This window comes from Gracilinanus agilis, chromosome 5 (assembly GCF_016433145.1).
Source record: "Gracilinanus agilis isolate LMUSP501 chromosome 5, AgileGrace, whole genome shotgun sequence".
NCBI classification, from domain to species: domain Eukaryota; kingdom Metazoa; phylum Chordata; class Mammalia; order Didelphimorphia; family Didelphidae; genus Gracilinanus; species Gracilinanus agilis.
The window spans coordinates 150,155,985-150,170,226 of record NC_058134.1 but is presented as its reverse complement, the minus strand read 5'-3'; the positions used below and the strand labels follow the sequence as shown (position 1 = coordinate 150,170,226).

At 37.8% G+C, this 14,242-nt stretch overlaps 1 protein-coding gene across 1 annotated transcript in view; it reads right to left on the bottom strand.

Annotated features, from left to right (window-relative positions):
* The window catches only part of COG5 (component of oligomeric golgi complex 5), a 441,240-nt gene that overhangs the window by 403,810 nt on the left and 23,188 nt on the right, over positions 1-14,242 (bottom strand). The gene's annotated exons all lie outside the window — the stretch shown is intronic.

Genomic DNA, 14,242 nt, shown 5'->3' with positions numbered 1-14,242 from the left:
CCTCCAGGAATTGATGCAGAGCGAAAGGAGCAGAGCCAGAAGAACATTGTACACAGAGACCAATACACTGTGGTAAAACAGAATGTAATGGACTTCTGTACTAGCAGCAATGCAATGACCCAGGACAATTCTGAGGGGTTTATGGAAAAGAACGCTACCCACATTCAGAGGAAGAATTGCAGGAGAGGAAACATATAAGAAAAACAACTGCTTGAATGCATGGGTTGAGGTGGACATGATTGGGGATGTAGACTTGAAACCACCACACCAATGCAACTAACAACAATTTGGAAATAGGTCTTGATCAATGACACATGTTAAAACCAGTGGACAGGCCTAGAGACAGGAGGTCCTAGGTTCAAACCCGGCCTCAGCCACTTCCCAGCTGTGTGACCCTGGGCAAGTCACTTGACCCCCATTGCCCACCCTTACCAATCTTCCACCTATGAGACAATACACCAAAGTACAAGGGTTAAAAAAAAAACAAAAAAAAAACAAAAACAGTGGAAATGTGCATCGGCCTTGGGTGCGGGGAGTGCGGGGGGTGAAGGGGAAAGTAAGAGCATGAATCATGTAACCATGTTAAAAATGAATATTAATAAATGGTTAAAAAAAAGAAATAATAGGGAAGTTTGAGAGAGGGAGGATAATAAGTTCAGTTTTGGGCACAATGTGTTTAAGATATCTACAGGACATCCAATTAGGGATGTCTAATAATTGGAGAAGAGAGAGTAGAGGTCAGCAGAGAGAATAGGGGTAGATGAGTAGATGTGAGAACAGTATAGAAAAGAGAAGAAGGTAGGAGATGTAACTTGCTATTTTTTATAATTGTCACATCACCTATTTGTATTAAAACCTCAAGTTTTTTCCTGGGTCCTTTTTACTACTGTTTCTGCAATGTATCACATGATGAAGCCATCAATACCCATCAGCTAAATTAGCTTATCTATGCAAATGACTCTGAGATCCATATATTAAAACTTCATTTCCCTCTGGAAATTCCAGATATACATCAATAACTGTTTATTAGATGTTCAAAATATATTACCTTGGACATCTCAAATTCAACATGTCCAAAACATTATCTTTTCCCCTTTTCCAACTCTGTTTTATATATTTTTTAAACTCCCACCTTCTGCCTTGGAACCAATACTTAGTATTGGTATTGGTCCCATAAACAACTGGGTCCAAGTGATTTGCCCAGGGTCTCATAGCTAAGAAGTATTTGAGGACAAATTTGAACCCAGGACCTCCCATCTCCAGGCCTGGTTCTCAATCCACTGAGCCACTCAGCTACCCTCAACTCTCAGCTGAACATTCATATTTCTGTCAAAAGCAACCATCATTCTCTCAGTCAAATAGGTTCACAACCTCAGTTATCTCATTCCACATATCCAATTTGTTGCCAAATTTTATCATTTCTACATCTACAGGACCTTGGACATCCTTCCCATTTTCTCTATCCACATTTCCATCACAGCTTCGTAATTGGACTCTCCTATCTCTAATCCATCCTCTCCACAATACTCAAGTGATTTTCCTACAGGATAGGTCTGGCCATTTCACTCCCTTACTCACCCAGTGTTCTTTGTTGCTCCTAGCTCCTCTGTTTAGATTTTAAAGAGGTTCATAATCTGGCTCCAACCTTTCCTTTCCAAAGTCTACAGTGGCTCCAAAATGGCCTTCTGGTTGTTCCTCACACAGGACATTCCATCTCCCATCTCAGTGCCTTTCCCTGGGCTGTTCTCCAATGCCAAGAATGCACTCCATCTCACCTCCACCTCCTCTAAGCCTTTGTTTCCTCGAGCATTTTAATCAAGCACCACTTTCTATATGTGCCTTTCCAGATTCTCCTGAGCTCCTAACACTTGCCTTTTTATTTCTTTTATGTCCACTTAAAGGAAGTATCAGATTATGGAAAGGCTTTTTAAAAAAAACCAACAAAAGGATATTTTTATATTTGATCTTGGGAACCACTGAAGTTTACTGAGAGGTGACAGGAACTAACTAACACATCAGGAAAATTGCTTTGGTATCTGAGTGGAGGATAGAGTGGATTGGAGAGATTCTAGCAGGAGAGAGAACAACCAAAACACTATTCTAATAGTTTAGACATGAAGTGCTAAGGGCATAGGGGTGGTGATAGTGTCAAAATATATGAGAGATACTGTGAAGGTAAAAGCAAAAGGACTTGGGGAGTGAGAAGTTAAAAATGACACCCAGGTAACAAACCTGGCTGACTGTGAGGATAATGGTGCCCTTGACAACAGTAAAGTTAGGAAGAAAAGTCTTGGGAGAAATGATAGATAATAAGCTAAGTTTTAGAGATGTTGAGTTCAGAATGTCCAGTAAACAGTTCAAAATGTGACTGAAGGTCAGAAATGAGAAGTTAGAACTGTTATAAGTAGTGTGTGTTCAGAGGGCAGAGGCATGGGAAAGTAGCGTAAGGAATTCTAGAATTCTACTGGAAAGAGTCAATTGACCTGGTACTGGTTCACTCTCTCTCTCTCTCTGGTGTTTACCTGGAGGGAAACTAGCTACCTACTTTTGCTGGCTATGTTATAATCTGGACTTGTCCATCCTACCTGCTTCCCTGTTACCTGATTGAAACATCTACTGAGTTTCCTGTGTGATCCTATACAGCTGAGCCATCTGTCTGTGAGAATCTGGTTTGGGTTCTTTTGGATCCAAAACCTCTTCTTGGGACCTGTCCTGCCAACCTGCCTAACTACCTCCATTACCACCAAAAGGAAGGGGGGGGGGGGTTGTTTTGCGTTAGTGTTGGATATTTAAATTAGGGTCTGAATCCCTAGATAGATGGGTGAGATCAGTGTAGCTAAATCCATGAAGATTCCTGGTGACAGGACATTTAGATTTTGTGGGGTTTAGATAGAAACCTTCAGCTTAAGTTTGTCCAATTACCCTCTTACCCTTCCCTTATTAAAAATTAAAACAATTTTTATATAACATCTTAGTGGATATGTGTGTGTCATATCAATGTCTGACTCTGCTGGCACTGGGCTTAGTGGCCTTCCCAAAACCAGGTTACTCTTCTGATACTGGCCTAAATAACATCCAATCCTATCCCCAAAACCCTCATTTTTATTTCAGAACTAAATAAATAGATCTAAAAATCACATACAAAGATATAATTAAACCCATGAAGGCTGATGAAGATTATCAAGAAAAACCATATAGAGAAAAATAATGAGGCCCCAAAACAAACAAAAAATAAACAAGAGTCCCCCCAAAAAAGAGGTTCAAAGACAAAGCATTGGGGGAATCACCCAAAATTATTAGGTCTGACTTGAATGAAGATCTAACAAATAAGATTAAGAAGGAGTAATGAGACAAAGAGAGGAGAACCAGGAGAGAGCAGTGTTTGAAAACCTCAAGAGGCGAGAGGAAGTGACTAACTGTTGAATGTTGCAGAGAGGTCAAGAAGAATGAGAACTGAAAAATCTAATTGCATTTGATTAGACAATTAAAAGATGACTGAAATCTTTGGGAAAAGAAGATTCAGTTGCATGATGAGCCACATTGTAGATTGGCAAGTTTTGAGGAAGAGACGACAAGAAAGAAAGAAGAAGCACCTTACATATTTTTTTTTAGGTAATAAGGGCCCCAAATCAAATGAGAGGGGTTTTTTGGTTTGGGTTTTTAAGAATGGAGGAGACAGGCATATTTGTAGACAGTAGAGGAGAAGCTTTTAATAAAGAAAGAATGAAAATTTGTTAAAGAATGGGAATGAAAGGCAATAGTTGGAGTATAGGCTGGAGAAGTCCGAATCAAGGGGGCAGGGCTGCCTTGGTATGGAGGAGGACCACTTCTTATGAAACAGGGATAAAGAAAGAGACAGTTGAAGAAAATGTTCAAATGAGGTGAGATGCTTTCTCAAGGCCTTTAGGAAAAGGAGAGATATAGGATGATAGCTAGTGAGGGTTTCTTGAGAATGAAGGAGATATGGGCATGTTTGTAGGCAGTAACACAGTAGCTGGTAAACAGGGAGAGATTGAATATTTGTAGGAGAGTAAGGATGCCATAAGGCGCAATCTGTTGAAAAAGAGAGGATGAAATGGGATCACTTGTGCAAACAGGGGTTTTGCTAGAGTAGTTAAGTGGTAACTGGACATGCTAGGTTCCTCTTTTTAAGCAGTCATTTGGAGAAGAAGTCCACTAACTCTACTCTTTATCACAAGAGCTTTAGTCACCTAATCCATTTATGTTTTTCTAGAACATTTCCCACAACTCTGGCTTCAAATATAACACTGGAGTCATGTCAACTTTCCCCTCTCCTTGACTACACATATCCAATCAATTACCCAATTTTAGACTTCCACCTCCACAATATCTCTCAAGTCACTGAAGTCGTGGAGAGGCTTTCATCAACTACCTACCTGAAACTACTGAAAAAGTCTCCTAACTGAACCCTCTACCTCAAGACTCCCTTTTCTAACCCACCTTCCACATGTCACCTTCTGGAGCTGTCCCCAGCCACACTTCCACTATTTCCACATCTTAAAATCCCTGGTTTTTTCCAAGCTCAGTGCAGGTGTCTCCCTCCTGGGAAGCTACTCCTGGTGCTCCTCAATCCTAATTCCTCCTTCCAAAAGTTACCTTGTATTTCTTTAGTATGTAATTATAGATGTACATGTCATTTTATATTTATTTTTTTATAAACTTAGGTGCATGCTGTCTCCCCATTAAAACATAAGCTCTTTGAGGACAGAGACTTTCATTTCTTGTCTTTGTATTCCAATACCTAGCATAGTACCTGGCCATAGGACACACTCTATAAATGCTTAATGATTTATTACTTTCTTTCAAAGGTTCAGCCCATGGTCTGCCACTTGAATGTTTCATTAGCTGTTTTATTAGAATTCCTTTCCTCCTTGAACTTCTCTTGCAAATCCAAGCCATCCAAGTTCTCTACTCCTAATGCTGGACTGCTGACCATTACTGAAGTCACAAAATCATGCTGACTGCAAAGACTACAAATCCATGGTATATCAACACAGATGAGCCCTCACTGCTCCTACATCATCCATCAATACAGACATGACAGAGTTAGTTCACCTAGAAACTAGAGCCAGGGAAGACAAATAGCCATGAAATAGAAAGGGCAAGAAAAAGGCAGTGGGGAAAAAAGAAACCAGCAGAGATTCTGTAGGTATGGTGGTCTTCTCTGGAGTAAATTTATGATTCTTTAGGTTCATAATTCTAATATACAAATTTATACTAAATAAAGCATATCTATCTCCCAGAAAGAAAGAGAAGGCAACAAGTCTTGTTTTTTAAACTCTTACCTTCCATTTTAGAATAAATTCTATCTATTGGTTCCAAGGCAGAAGAGCGGAAAAGGCTAGGCAATGGGGGTTAAGTGACTTGCCCAGAGTCACACAGCTAGGAAGTGTCTGAGGCCAGATTTGAACCCAGGACCTCCCATCTCTAGGTCTGCCTTTCTTACCTCTCTAGCTGGCAAGGCTTATTTTCAAACAAAAGTTATTTCCGTTACTTCACTATGTTACTATTAATTTTGTTTTGTTTTTCTAAAATGACAGCATAAAGGAAGATAGAAAGCCAGGCCTTGAGATGAGGGTCAAATCTGGCCTCAGATACTTCCTAGCTGTGTGACCCTGGGCAAGCCAATTAACCCCCACTACCTAGCCCTTACTAGTCTTCCTTTAGCCTTGAAAACTAGTACTTAGTATTGATTCTGAGACAGAAGGCAAAGGTTTTAAAAATAAAATAAAATGATAGCAGAGCCATTGAATATAAAAATATGAAAAAGTAAAACTTTAATAAAGCCATTAAAGAATATAAAAAAATTCTAAAACTTAGCTGTAACATTTTTCATCATGAATTAAATTTAAATAATTATGTAATTCCATAGCCAAGACTCAATTTTATCTTTTTTTCTACATATATAACTTCAATATATATTCTTCACAACTCAGGGACAGATTTAAGCTTTATTTTTAGAAGGTACATAACTAAATTTTAAAGCATAGATTTGCGGAATTTTTTTGCATTAATTTTTCATCTATATCAGAAAACTGAATGATTATTTTACTTCCCAAATTTTAGTAAAATAGATCATTACACAGTAACTAAGAAATGAACTATAAATCAACATGGCATTTGTGGGGCATTTTGGTCAACCACTGGTAACAAAAACTGGCAAAACTAAACATTGTGTGCCAGTTATTTTTCTTCAACCACAAAAATGCATGGCAAGCATATAGTTGGGTGGCCCAGTGGATAGAGCCAGACCTGGAGTTGGGAAGACCTGAGTTCCAATCTGACTTCAGACACTTCCTAGCTATGTGACCCTGAGTGAGACACTTAAGCCCATTTACCTAGCCCTTACCCTTCTGTCTTAGAGATATTATTAAGAAAGAGTAAGGGTTTTTCAAAAATACGTGAGAAAATAAGCATATTATTTTAAATTTTGACAATTTTAGCTCTAAGTATTGAATATGGTATTTTAAAGAAAAAAAGTCTATTTTAAATTAAATTAATATGAGAACTTAAAATACTAGAATGTTCAGCTACTTAATTTTTCATTCTTTTTAAAATCATAACCTAGAAAAAGGATGTATTTTCCAGCTTTCAATTCTCAAAAAAAATTTCTCAATTTAGAATTCTACACGTACAAATCTATCCAATCCAATCCACAATTATTAAACACCTAGGACATACCTGGCACTGTGCTAAGCACTAGGGAGATAGTAAAAAAAAAAAAGATGGCCCTTGCTGGGGCTATGACTCAGGGCCAAGCATCACCACACAAAGGTCCATCTCCAGGTCACTGTTCGGTCCATAATAAAATTCAATGCTTTTCCTATAATATGAATGGATAAGAAGTGTCTGAAACCAATTAATACAAAGAGATAACTTATTGTTGTGAAAAAGGATATTCCATGTGAATAGAGTTGAGAGGGGTGAAAGAGATGACAAAGTTATAGCACTGGATGAGGTTAAATGACTTTCTATACTTTGTCTACATAGATCCTAGTATTCATCGGGTACCATTTTCCTCTTTTGGAAAACTTAAAAAAACACATCATAAATCTTTTCCAAATGGGGATGTTGAGCTTCAGAAGGCTGTAAAGTATCTCCATGAGCAGAACCAGGAGAACATTGTACACAGAAACTGATACACTGTGGCACAATCAAATGTAATGGACTTTTCTACCAACAACAATGCAATGAGCCAGGACAATCCAGAGGAACTTAGGAGAAAGAACGTTATCCACGTACAGAGAAAGGACTGAGGGAGCAGAAATGCAGAAGAAAAACACGTGATCAATCATGTAGTTCAGTGGGGATATGATTAGGGTTTTGATGTTAAAGAATTGCTCTACTGTAAATATGAATAACATGGAAATAGGTTTTGAACAATGAAAATGTATAACCCAGGGGAATTGCTTGTCAGCTTCGGGGGGAGGGGCGGAGAGGGAAGAAGGGTGGGAAAAATCATGAATCGTGTAACCATGGAAAAATATTCTAAATTTAAAAAAATAAAGTAACTCCATGTAGTTTTTTAAATGGCCACTAAGTGGCGCAGTGGAGTCAGAAAGACATCTTCCTGATTTCAACTATGGCCTCAGACATTTATTAGCTGTGTGACCTTGGGCAAGTCCCTTAACCTTGTTTGCCTTAGTTTCCTCATCTATAAAATGAGCTGGAGAAGGAAACAGCAAACCACTCTAGTGTCTCTGCCAAGAAAACCCTAAATGGCATCACAAAGAGTCAGACATGACAAACAACTGAACAATTTCCAGAAGAGAGAATGAGAAAAGACTATCTCCTGAAGCACTTTCAATAAAGTAATTGATGTGTCACAAGGAAGCAGCTCTTCTGTCCCCACAGAACATGAATACTGCAGTCTAAAATGAGGGAATAGAGGACCCAATCATTTTAGTACTATCTATACATCTCGATAAGAGGCAAGAATGTTTAGACTCTAGAGGAGGGCTGCCTAAGCAAAATAAGAAAGGACAGAATGCTAACCTGCTCATTAGAACAATTCATTTCAGAGGTGGCATCAATAGAGGGATGCTGCTGGGAACAGACTATATACTATATACTTTCCCTTTCCAAGACTAAACCAAAGAAAAATGTGAACTAGCTTTTGAAGGCTAAAAAAAAAATTGTTAACAAGGTATTTTTGTAGCATTTAAAATTCCGTGTGAGAAAAAAAAAAAAGAAAAAAGAAAAATCTGTGACTTAGAGGAAGTTGAGGAGCCCACCTGGGGGTTTAGAGGGATTGGTCAGCACATGCTGCTGGTTTAGTCAGACTGCCACACAGAGAGCCTATATCCACACCCCTGGGGAAAGGATCTTGATTTTGTCAAGATCAAATCTTTCAGGCACAATCTCCTGTTTGTTGCATTTTAACTGTTTCCAGGGGTAAACAGGCTGACACCCTGAGCTGTGTTCCCAGTACGCCCTCCAGGCCTGCTCTGGTAGGAACAAGGCACCTCTGCACACACAGTAACTGGGCTAAATGTGCCTCAGGATCTCTTCTGGTGCTAAGCATGTCCTTGATTATTTCAGATCACTTAAACTCAGGGTAATACTTGTATGAAGAAAAAACAGTCAAATGTTCACAACATACCCAACTCCCTTTTTAAAAGCAGACTGCCCCTAGTCCTGATTATTAAGTAAAGTGGCCAGAAATGAAGAGAGAAAACAGATCATTCGGTCTCAGTCGGACTAAAAAGATTATACGAAGCTACTATATTAAATACTAGAAAATGAGGAATGAGCATTACATCATCAAACTTTCACATACACTAAAATTATTTTTAAAGAGCATTTTTTTATTTCCTCAAAATACACATATACATCTAATACAAAGAAATGACTTCTTTATCAAACAAGCTGACTTTGCAGCCAACCTGGTTTATGAATCAAAAGCTTAAGAGTCTCTTACATGATAGGAACAACACGAAGCAGTATGAATATAAAGAATGGTGATGAGGCCATCCTTGGCCTCAAAGAGTTTACCTTCTAATGGGCAAGACAACATGAAAATAACTAAAGTACACTCAAAATATATACAGAATAAACTAGAAGTAAGCTCAGAGGGAAAAGGCACTAGTAGCCAGGGGTGGACTGGATAAGGCCCCGTGCAGGGCAGGATACAGGAAAGGAGTCATAAGTAAGGAGCATTAAGTGGGACAAAGTCATTTAATCATCCAGGGAATGGAGGGCCATAACATGTAAGATTAGAAATGTAGAATGGGGAAAGGTTACTGAGGGCTCTAAATGCTAAATAGAGAGAACAATATTTAATCCTGGAGATAATAGGGAGCCACTGAAGTTTACTGATTGAGAGAGATAATGCAATCACTATAGAAAAACCACTCTGGCAGCTGAGCAGAAGATGGATTGCTAGAAGAAGAGATTTAAGGGAGGAAGATCAGTTGGAAGGCTACAGTTCAGAGGCAAGGTAACAAGGACCTGCAATAGAATGGTGGCTATGTCAGTGGAGAGAAGGGGATGCAGGAGAAACGTTGTAAAGGTAAAGAGCTGGGAATGACATCAAAGTTATGAGCCTGAGAAACTGAGAGGATGAAGATGCTCTCAAGAGAACTAGGGAAGGGGGAAGCCAGGTAATTGGACAAAGAGTCAGGCCTAGAGACAGGAGATGCTGGGTTCAAACTTGGCCTCACACAATTCCTAGTTGTGTGACCCTGAGCAAGTCACTTAAACCCTGTTTCCTAGCCCTTACCGCTCTTCTGCCTGAGAACCAATACAAAGTATCTAAGCTGGAAAGTAAGGGTTTAAAAAAAAGATTAGCAGAGAAGTGACATTTCCTAGCTATGTGACCCTTGGCAAGTCACTTAATGCCAAGAAGCTTTTGCAATTCTTGTCTTAGAACTGATACTAAGACAGAAGGTAGAATTTTTTAAAAAGGATAATTGGGAAGTTAGAAAGGAAAAGAGGCTCCCTGTGGGACATGTTGAATTTAAGATGCTGAAAGGATATCCACTTCCAGATGTCCCAAAGGCAGTAGGTGATGCAAGACTATAACTCAGGAAAGAGATTAGGATGTAGATATGTGGAAACTAAAATAGAAATGACCCATCAAATCCCTTTTAGGCAATAATTCTATAAGTTTATCCTTAATGTGTGTGGTCAATAAAGTTGTCACTAAAGTTGGGGGTGCTCTCTTAATCCTTGCTAATAAGGAGGGGTAAAAGGTTATTGAGGTGATACGAGAGGAATGAAAGGGATGGCTGAGTTTAGGGAAGGAGAGGACGAGGTGGTAAACTGGATAGTAAGGAAATACCTTACCTTACTTTGAGGCCAAGGATGAGGTGTCCAGGAGGGGCAACTTAAACAGACTAGACACTCAGGCTAGAGACAGAGGACACTGGGGGAATAGACTGATCCCTAACAGGTAGGAAAGGTATCTCTATAGACACAAGGAGTTGGGCCAGTCAGAAATGGTTTAAATCTGCCTTGAGGGCTTTTCTTGTCAGTTTCTCAAGTCCCTCGAGGAAGTGAGTCTAAGGGCTCCTCCCTGTCAGTGAAACTGATGGGTTCAGGAGGAAGTCTCAGGCAATGACTTCCTCCCAAGATGGATGCCTCTGGTTCCTTCAGGAATAAAAGAGAATAATTCCTCCCCTCTTTAACCCATGCCTAATCTTCGACACAATGATTCACCAGAGGGTTTGATTAGGTAACATGGGGGTTTATTAATATTCAGGGTTGGTCAGAAAGGAGAGAGGGGTTTAAGGTTTCTGACAGCCGCTAGGGAGAAACTCAAGATGGGGCAGGGTCACAGGAATGAGTTAGATTGAGAGAGAGCCTGCTCTCCCAGCCAGGAAAGATTTGGCTGCTTTTAAAGTAGAGTGTATACTAAATCAATAAAATAAGAGATAGTTTGATTCAAAGGTGTTCTACTTGCCTATAGGGAAACTAAACCCACAAAGTCTAATCACTATAACCCAAAGGCCACCCTTCCTCCCAGAGCCCACAGGGAAAACACAGGAAAGGTAACAGGGATGTAATATGGAGAAGGTCAGGGAGAGGTCCAGAGAAATTAGCTAGGTTCAAATTGTCCAGAGACAAAGCACAGGCCAAAAGCAAAGCTGAAACCCAAAGGCAGAGCTTCAGTTGGACCTTCCGCTCTCTTCAAGCCTCAGGTTCCAACTGAACTTCTGTCCACATTCTAAGGCTTCTAACTGCCATAAGTTTTCAGTTAACTTTTGCAAGGGCAAAAGCTTCTGGTGCATCTTTGCATTACATGTGTCAAAATACACTGATGCTTGTAATTAGAAATAAAATATGGGTTTTACTTCAAACTATACATAGTTTTTACTTCTTTCATTTCTATATTCTTAGATGTACAGAAAAATCATGACAATCTCAAAGTCAAAAATCTAGTATTATTCAGTAAATTCAAAAATGAATCACAAAGCTTGAGAAAGCAGACTCTGACACAACTAAATGAAGATAGGAAGTTAGATGATGGTCCAATATGACTGGTCAGTTTATCAGCCACAAAAAAAAAAAATTCTTCATGGTTGGTGATGGTTATTAAAAGTCACAAAATACCAGCATTTGAAAAGAGCAAAAAAAAAAATCTAACAAGAAAAGAAGAAAAGCAGACAAAAGAGAAACATCATATAGTGGTAGGAACACTGAGTTAGTAATCAAAAAAGTATCCTAAAGTTCTAACCCAATGTGATCTCTTTGAATATCAGTCTATGATTTCATCTTTTCTACTTCCACTTCTGGTACTAGCTAGTTGGATGACCTTAAACAGATCATTTAACTTTTCAGAATGTCAGTTGTCTCATCTATAATACAAGGGGTTTGGACAAGATAATTCTTAAGGTCACTTTCATCTCTGGAATGTTAAATTCTGTGATTTGAAAAGGGCAAAAGCAATTTTGATGGAGCGATATAATAAGGACTAACTTGTCTAATGTGTCATCCAAACACAGAAAGGAATTTCTACTTACATATGTATACTGTTTCCCCCAGCAAAAAATAAGTTTAAGGGCAAGAACTGTTTTGTTTTTATCTCTATCCTCAGAGCTTAGCAAAGTACCTGGCTTATGCAATTAAATGCTTACTGAATTAATCATCAGATTTTGGGGAAACTAAAAATAAAATACAATTATTGACAACAATTGGTTAAATTATACTACAAATATTATTCAGCTAAAATACACTCCAAATTTACATCTTATAGTAGCTATTCTCAGAGGAAAAAAATCAGAGCATCTATGGCTGAAAAGAAAAAAAAATGAAGATGACAGAAGTAGTGCCTGAATGTTAAATTTTTTAAATAAATAAGCAAACCATGAGGGTGATAAATAGGCCCATATTTTTTTCTGCAAAAACAAATTATAATAAAAATAAACTACCCTCTAATTTTAAAAAACAACAATGTCAACACTGGTCAGTCTTGCTGGTGTGTGAAAAAGTCTTCCATAGCAGTGACAAATGAATAAACTATCCTAGATTTGAAGAAAAGTGAGGATATATAATAATTGGTTCAGTAGGGCATATGTTATAAACCAAGTTCTAAGTAGCTGGAAAATTCAGTCACAGTAGACTATTCAAAGATGTCAAATATGAGGTGACAGGTATATAAACAAAAATTTTATGGCAGAATGTATTATATATAATATGTTATGTTTCAAAACACTAATGCAAAACAAAATCCCTTCCTAAAAATAGCATGGCTTCATTATACAACTATTAAACTAACCCTGAGGAAAGAATTTTATCCTTCTTGTCCAGCATTGAACCAAGATATTAGCCAGCACATAAAATGTGAGTATGAAAAAGATTTCAATACTGAACCTTAAATCTCATTCTAATAATTAAAGATGTGATTTTGAATTTTACATCTGAAATTTTGTTAACTGTCAACATCTGAGAGAACTTGAAGATTACATGTTGTTATATTTGTAGAAATCTCTTTATATGGTTTTAAACATTTTGAAGCTTTGGTGCAAACCTTGTAAAAATTCACCAGCACAACTTTTTTTTTTTTTTTTTTTTTTTGAAACCCTTACCTTCCGTCTTGGAGTCAACACTGTGTGTGGCTAGGCAATGGGAGTCAAGTGACTTGTCCAGGGTCACACAGCTGAGAAATGTCTGAGGTCAGATTTGAACCTAGGACCTCCCGTCTCTAGGCCTGGTTCTCAATACACTGAGCTACCCAGCTGCCCCCCACTAACACAATTTCTTAAAACATTAAGAATAGCTTTCTTCAAAGTTAAAACATAATACACATGAGATAAAAGAATAGGTTGACCATATTCCTCCTGTTTGATTATTTGCTTGACATTAATAGTCAAAAGGTAATGGTAACAGAACCATATATTCTCTCTGTTTTTATATCTTTCAAGGAATCTTAAATAATTTTGACATCATCATGGAGGACACCATTTTGAAGGAAAGCCTTTAAAGCAGTGTTTTATACATAAAAGTAGGTGCTTCTTTATAATCACTAAATAATAAGCACAATAGAATCTTGAATTCTCTATACCTTTCAAATAAATGTGTGAAAGTAAGGAGGTAGTATGACAATATTTCCAAAGATTGCCCTTTTATCTTCTCATGCCTTCATCAAAGATACTCTTAACTCATGTAAACTTATTGTCATGTAAATTTGATAAAGGGAAGGTAGAGTTTTCAGTAGCTTATATTCTTCTAGGCTTTTACTGAACTTCTATAATTATATTGCATAGCCATATCATTCATCCATATCTGATTTTACTTTTGCAGGCTGACTGAAAGCAATATTTGTAATTGGATTTTTATGGCACACTGTATCAAAACCCAACTCCTTTGAAAAATCTTCCTTACCTCAAGATCCTGTTATGTTTCTTTCTAACTTTTTCCCCTTGTATTTTGTGAATATCACTTGTGATTACAATGTGTGAAGCCTTGTTAAGGAAATGTGGGAAAGCTGTAGTATTTATGGCAGCCCTTTTTTTTTAACTGCCACCCCATAAAGGAGACTAGTAGCAGATTTTCACTCAGTAAAAAGGATTCACCAGAGAGTTCTTTAAAATTGTTCCGTTCCACTAGGGCTTTTGAAAGTATTCAATTTACAAATATATGATTTACATATAATTTTACATTAGAAAAATAAGATAGCCTATTCATTCACAGAAATAGATATGTGTGTATGGGTACATATGTATGCACACATACATATTTCAAATGACAATAGGTCTATAAAAAATACAACTTTATTACT